General features: G+C 28.5%; 1 long non-coding RNA gene across 2 annotated transcripts; it reads right to left on the bottom strand.

Annotated features, from left to right (window-relative positions):
• Nucleotides 1-267: 267 nt before the first annotated feature.
• LOC146993247 (uncharacterized) lies at nt 268-4,184 on the bottom strand. Of its 2 annotated transcripts, XR_015038471.1 has the most exons (3): nt 4,129-4,184; nt 2,283-2,320; nt 268-490 (listed from the first exon to the last, which is right to left on the bottom strand). It is a non-coding gene; the product is annotated as an uncharacterized LOC146993247 (long non-coding RNA). The 2 variants fall into 2 exon arrangements; XR_015038470.1 differs by lacking the exons at nt 2,283-2,320; nt 4,129-4,184 and adding an exon at nt 1,529-1,583.
• Nucleotides 4,185-6,575: the final 2,391 nt, after the last annotated feature.

Genomic DNA, 6,575 nt, shown 5'->3' with positions numbered 1-6,575 from the left:
CATTGACTAAAGATTCTTACAGGTCTTATTCCCATTTTCCTCCAGGAAAAAGATAATTGCTGTGTAAAATGCATAAATATTTTCACGAGACTTATAATAGTGGTATTAGAATTATTATAATGTTTATGTCATATAATGGATCTGTGAATTTCTTTTAAATAATTTTTATAATCACAAAATTTTATAAAATTAAGAAAGTAGTAAATTTTACAATTAAAATATGAATCCCACACTGCAGAAATACATACAAGAATGAAAACACTGTAATATTTGAAATGCATGATTTATTTTTTTAATAAATTAATAATTATATTTTGATTTTCTATGACAGCAGACTGATTTGCAACTGATTGCTTATACAAGTCACATATTTCACACAGTACATTAATATATTCTTCTGCGTTTTAATTATTTCCTTTTCTGCAGCTGTAATATCATCTCTCTTCCTTTTTTCTCTTCGGTCTCCTGCTTCGAATAGTTGAGCTTCTATCTGAGAGAAAATTTTAAAATATTCATTCAAATTCAAATATTCTTAATTTTTATATTTCATAATGTAAAACACTTTTTATAATTAATTAAACAATGAAACTTCTCTAAAAAGGAACAATTCATAATATTGATTTCTTTAACTTTCAATTTTTTTCCCTTTATAATTTTTAAGACTGTTTATAGATCAAGAGGATTTAATGATTATTATTTTAAATTCTTAAAATCGTGTTGTTAATAAAAGACATACTCTGTATATAATGTTCGCAATAAAGAATTGAAATAACTCTTTTGTATGAGAAATATTAATTTACATCTGTTATAATTAATTTATACCAGCGGTTCTCAGCCGGTGGTATGCAAAGAAACAAAATATTTTTAACTATGAAATACAAAAATCTCATAAAGAAAAGAATAGTTAATAGAAATTTCCTTTGATAGAAATTGACTTGAAGATTTGGAAAATGACACACTTGTTAACTTTTGGCTGAACCGAAAAAAAGAATTTAAAGGCATTTAAAATAAAGCTATCAAATTTGTATTGTCTTTTCGCACAACCTGTTTGTGTGAAAAATGATTTTTTCCATGTTAAATTTGAAATATAAATACTCATCAAAATAAAAAGTGGATCCTAATTTACCATTAAATGAAATAAGAGCAGACATAAAGAAATTAAATATTAAAGTATTAGAACTGAAATTTTGATAATCAAGTGAATAATTAATTTAATTAAATCTAATTTTGATAATTAAGTAATCATCAGTTTTTAATCTAATAGTTCTTTATGTGTACATATTTAATACAAAGAGTGTGCAAATGGCAATATATATATATATATGTTTTTTAATATTTCTATTGAGGAATTGAAAAATAATCATTGTAAAATTAGTGGTAGTCTTAATGTTTTTCAGTTTTTGCTTAGATGGTACACTACAGTCAAAAGGTTGAAAACCGCTGATTTATACCATTAAAGTTTTTCTGTTGGGAGGAAAAGGAAAAGAAGAATGCAGAAAACATTAGATTTTATGTAATAGATACAAACTTGTCATTCCTAAATGCCATTGCAGATTTCCTCGTGTTAAAGGTGCGGAATTTTCTAATGTAAAAAAGAAAAGAGCATAAAATAAGCACAATTTACTCAACAATCTCGACTGAAATATACATGCTTTCAGAGATAGCATAAAGCAAGAAAAGTTTACTCAACAATCTTGATTGAAATATACATGCTTTCAGAAATAATATACAAAGCATACTGCATAATCAAAGTTATGAGTTTATATACTATGAGATACTATACATGTTTATAATATACCACGTTCCTGTACACCTAACACCTCGTCCACAATTTTCTATACAATTCATTAAAGATAGTTCCTGAAACATAGCTGACTTAAGAGAAACATGCATACTTCTAATTTATGCACAACAATTTGACAAACATTCATTTCAGGTAAAGAGCTACATGTATTATATCAAAGAAAGAATGAATAAGTGTAATTTGCCTTTATCCTACAAATACTTAAAAACATTTACATTAAAAAAATGAATTATACATAATGGTAGCAAATTTTTAATGAAAAACAAAACAAGAGTTGAAAGCTTAATGCAGTTTTTGTCAATATTTTACTCTCTTAAATTTTATTTTATTTTACTCTCTTAAAATTTATATAAATGTATAGAAATTTTATTTTTATTTTACTTATTTATTTATTTATTTGGTTAAATTTTATTTTTATTAAAATTTTATTTTACTCTCTTAAAATTTATATAAATGTATAGAAACTTGAAATGCATACCGCATTTGGCTGGAAAACTTGTGGTATTGTACTGCACTCTAGGGAAAGGGAAAAAGTATACAATGAAGCAATCATAAGAATAAAAGATATTTGCATATTATTGAAACCAGCTTAATAGAAGTTACCAAATTTTCAAAAATGTGCCAAACTCTGACAACGATTATGTATCAAAATTTTTCAGGTAACATGCTCATGACAATTTTTCATTCAAGCAATGTCACCATTTTTATATGTGTTTCTTATGTTGTATTTCAAGTTCCAATGGATTTTAGACACGAATAGTTGTTTTAGATTAATTTCAGATTTAAAATACTGCTTGTGGAGCTTACCATCAAAAGACGAAGCTGTGTTAAAAGTTCTGCAGGAATAGAACATTTTAGTACAAAAATTTCTAATGGAAACAACTATGAGATGAATTTGGTACATAGACAAGGCATGCAGTATCAAGTTTATGTAATTCTCTGATTTTTTTTTTTTTTTAAGTGAAAACAGATCACTTGGCACAAGTGCTAAAAAATTAGACAAAAAATTTGTGGAAAATGTATTTTTTTAAACTATCATATAATTTTTATTTAATAATTCAAATTAGTATTTTAAAATTTTTTAAATGTTTTTTCCTTTGATATGTTGATAACATTTTGCCAACTTAGATAAATACTGATAGTTTGGTTATGCTAAAAGCAAGCTGCAAAAACAACGTACTTCTCCTGATAAGTATTTTTCTCTTTTCATTTATAAAGACCACCAAACTGATCCAGGTGTTTGTGTTAATACGTTAAGTACCAAAAAATATTGAAGAATGCACAATGAAAGATGGCAACCAGTATGGTAAAAGATATAATTAATATATGCAATGAAAGAAATCTTATTAAAAGACGACTTTCATTATCAGCAGAGAAGCATGACACAGTTACAGTAAAGAAATTAAGCTTTTGTTTCTGCACTTGTAGCTTTTAATAGCCAAAAATTGTTTTTTGAAATTTTATGAAATAAATAAATCTGAACATAACTGATATTAAATGAGAATGGGTCCAAACTTTCACTTAAGAAGCAGAAAGTGTACTGTAAATGCACAATATAATGAGCAGAACACAAAGCATAATTTATAAATTAACCTTTACTCTGGATGTATATATTACATTAATATCACATTAGAATTATCAGGGTTTCATATAATTTTTTATTTATTGTATTACATTGAAATACCTTTAATTTCATTTTTATATTTTCCCAACGATGTACAATATAAATCTAAAAATTGCTCTTAACTGTTTCATCACATAATGAATGTCTAAGGGAAGGAATGCCTGCGTGGAAGACTAAGGAAAACTTAGTATTCATGTTATACATTGAAAAAATGAAGAAAACACTCATGCAGCCAGCTTTTTCACCTGGATTTAAAGAGAGACTGGGATAGCGGTGTTCAGCAGGCTTATCTGCTTGTAGATAGATGGGCTTATTAATTACTATATAATTCAAGAACTAGTTAATTTTCATATGGTAAACATGCCTACTGTCACTGAAGAATCATGCATCTGCATTAAACAATAAAAATATAACACAAATTTGAATTTTAAATTAAACTTACTATTAGAAGAATTAAAACCAAATGCTGTATAATTCAAGAACTAGTTAATTTTCATATGGTAAACATGCCTACTGTCACTGAAGAATCATGCATCTGCATTAAACAATAAAAATATAACACAAATTTGAATTTTAAATTAAACTTACTAATAGAAGAATTAAAACCAAATGCTGTAATTTGAAAATGGGAAAAAAATGTGGTTTATATTTGAAAAAGCAAGGATTTTTGTCTGAAAAGTAAAATATATTTTACACACACCTGTTGCTGTAGATTACTTTGGAGGGAATTTTCTATAGGATAAAGTAAATAAAGTTGTACACATTAAACACATGTTGTACACATTAAAAGAAATATATTTCTTTCGTTTTCAGGACTGGAACAATTCGTTACAACGCAGTAAACACTTGACCATAAGCTCAGAGAAATCATGGAAACTGATGTTTTTTGTTTACATCGACACGCAGTCTCATTGGATATTGATGTAGTTTATCGGACAAGCTCTCCTGGCACGAGAGCAAACCAGATCCCCATTGCAATTTTGACGTCATCAGTTACCAGAGCGGTAAAGCGTTGCACTTGAATTCGACTTTAGCAGACGATAGCAGGAACGCCTCTTGCGAGCTAACATTTGCAATTTATCAGAGCGTTGCAGTTGAATTCGCCCCTTAATGTTATGCACATGCATTTAGATTTCGAACTACTTCTTAATGGTTTTCTGTACTATCATCAAAGGATATCATCTTTATAACTTTAAAAGAAAAAAACTAACAATAGCGAAGTATTTCATATATAAATTTTACATATTTTAAATAGAAAATACATGCACGGAACAGCTTAAAAACACGTATGTTTCACTGCCGTAATGCAATGTTTTGAAGTTACAAACATGGACGCCTCTTGTTCGGTGGAGTTTCATTCCCCGATAGTGGAGGAAACAGCGAACCCTCCCTCCTTCTATTCTAACCTCCTTGAGTAAAAAGATGTTTCTACATCTTGACACTCGAGAATAAAATACGATCTGTGCACTAAAGACACTAGTAAGTAAAGACTAAGACTAAAGATACATTCCGATGACCTCATTGATCACGTGACTTATGTATATCTTTTGTAAACAAACAATGCAAATGACCTCAGAGATCACGTGACTTATGTGCAGCTGATGCAAATAAGCAAGGTCATTCTTCCTCTTCTTCTCTTGCGGAATGTATCTCATTTCAGACTGCGATTGATTTTAGTGTCCGGAAACTGACAATAGTCTTTCTTCTTCATTTTTACCGCTATTATTTGATTTACATAATTGTCCTGTGCAAGAGGCAGGTGTTCCGAAGTTATCTATTTTGACTACTGGTATTATTTTTACATTTCGTTTAACGTAACTTAATTCATGCTGCACGTAGATTACGTTTGAAATCGTGTATATGTCATTTCATTTTGAGAAATCGAACTGAGTGCGTGATTTACGCGTGCTGAAAAAAATTTTAGGCCTTGTGCAGAGCTGTACTTTTTTGGTAAAATCAATTGCTCTGACGTTCAAATATTTAAATATAAGTGAAGAAAGATTGTTCTAATAGCTTTTTAAACTTAAACATCAATTAAATTTAAATATTTTTTGTCTATATTGAATTGAAAATTCTTTTGTTCTTATTGCGTGGGCTAATTGCTCATTATTCTCCGTAATGTTTGTTCCATAATTTATTTCAGTAAATTATATATTTTCTTTATCATCGTAGAGTATATAATGTTAAAAATATTCTTGTAAATTAAGGAAAAATTTTAATTTTTAAAAATTTTATAGCATTTTTAACAATTTCGGATCTGGTACTTATCATATTATCTTATGAGCTCTTATTACTTTTTTTGGCTTTATTATGCATATTTGTTGATTTTATTTTCTATTTATATGATGGCTTGTGAACTTTTAAATTATGTGCCGAAATTTTAATTCCGTTTTCTTTAATTTTTAGAAGCAAGATTTTGCAATGGGAGACCATAAAGAGTAAGAACATTGAGTGTTTATTTCAATATTTGAATAACATGTTATTTTTCTACATTTGAATGATATTTTATATGGTGAATCTTCGGATTATGGTAAATTGGCAATTTTTTGGCAACCATCACTGCTACAACAACCTGCGAGTTTTTTTTTTTTTTTTTTTTTTTAACTCAACATTTTTTCCAACAATCTGCTAGCCGAATTAAGCTTATGCTAGAATTTTTATGGCACAAAAGTGCTTAATCATGACGAAGATTAGGTGCGAAATTGTTTCTAAGTGCTTATTAGCTAAAATCATGATTGGAATTTTCCGGAAAGTTCCTTTTCACCAGATTTCTTCCACCGCCATTCAAACTTATCTGTAGTATCCTTCCTTTCACAGAATCTCATTTCATTCCCACATGTTGGACATTCATACTTATCAGCAATTAATCCTATACTCATACACCATTCAAGCAACTCTTTTGGGTGATCACATAAATGCAATAAAAATTTGGAATTTACTTTAGAGAGAGCCATGGAATCCAAATATTAAGCAACACTGTTTCACACAAGATACAAGATGGAATATACTCAGATTATTGCTAAAGTCCTAGCTAGTAACCTTTATCGCCTTACCAAAATGTTGCCAAACTACCTGTTACCAAAGATTAGCCTTTTATTTTTCTATATAAATAATTTTGATTCCATTTGATTCTCCCTTCGTCCACAT

Source organism: Stegodyphus dumicola, chromosome X1, assembly GCF_044657685.1.
Source record: "Stegodyphus dumicola isolate Sdum_Otavi_A_Nest chromosome X1, ASM4465768v1".
NCBI lineage: Eukaryota > Metazoa > Arthropoda > Arachnida > Araneae > Eresidae > Stegodyphus > Stegodyphus dumicola.
The sequence above is the reverse complement of the archived record's forward strand: the minus strand, read 5'-3'. Positions and strand labels throughout refer to the sequence as shown.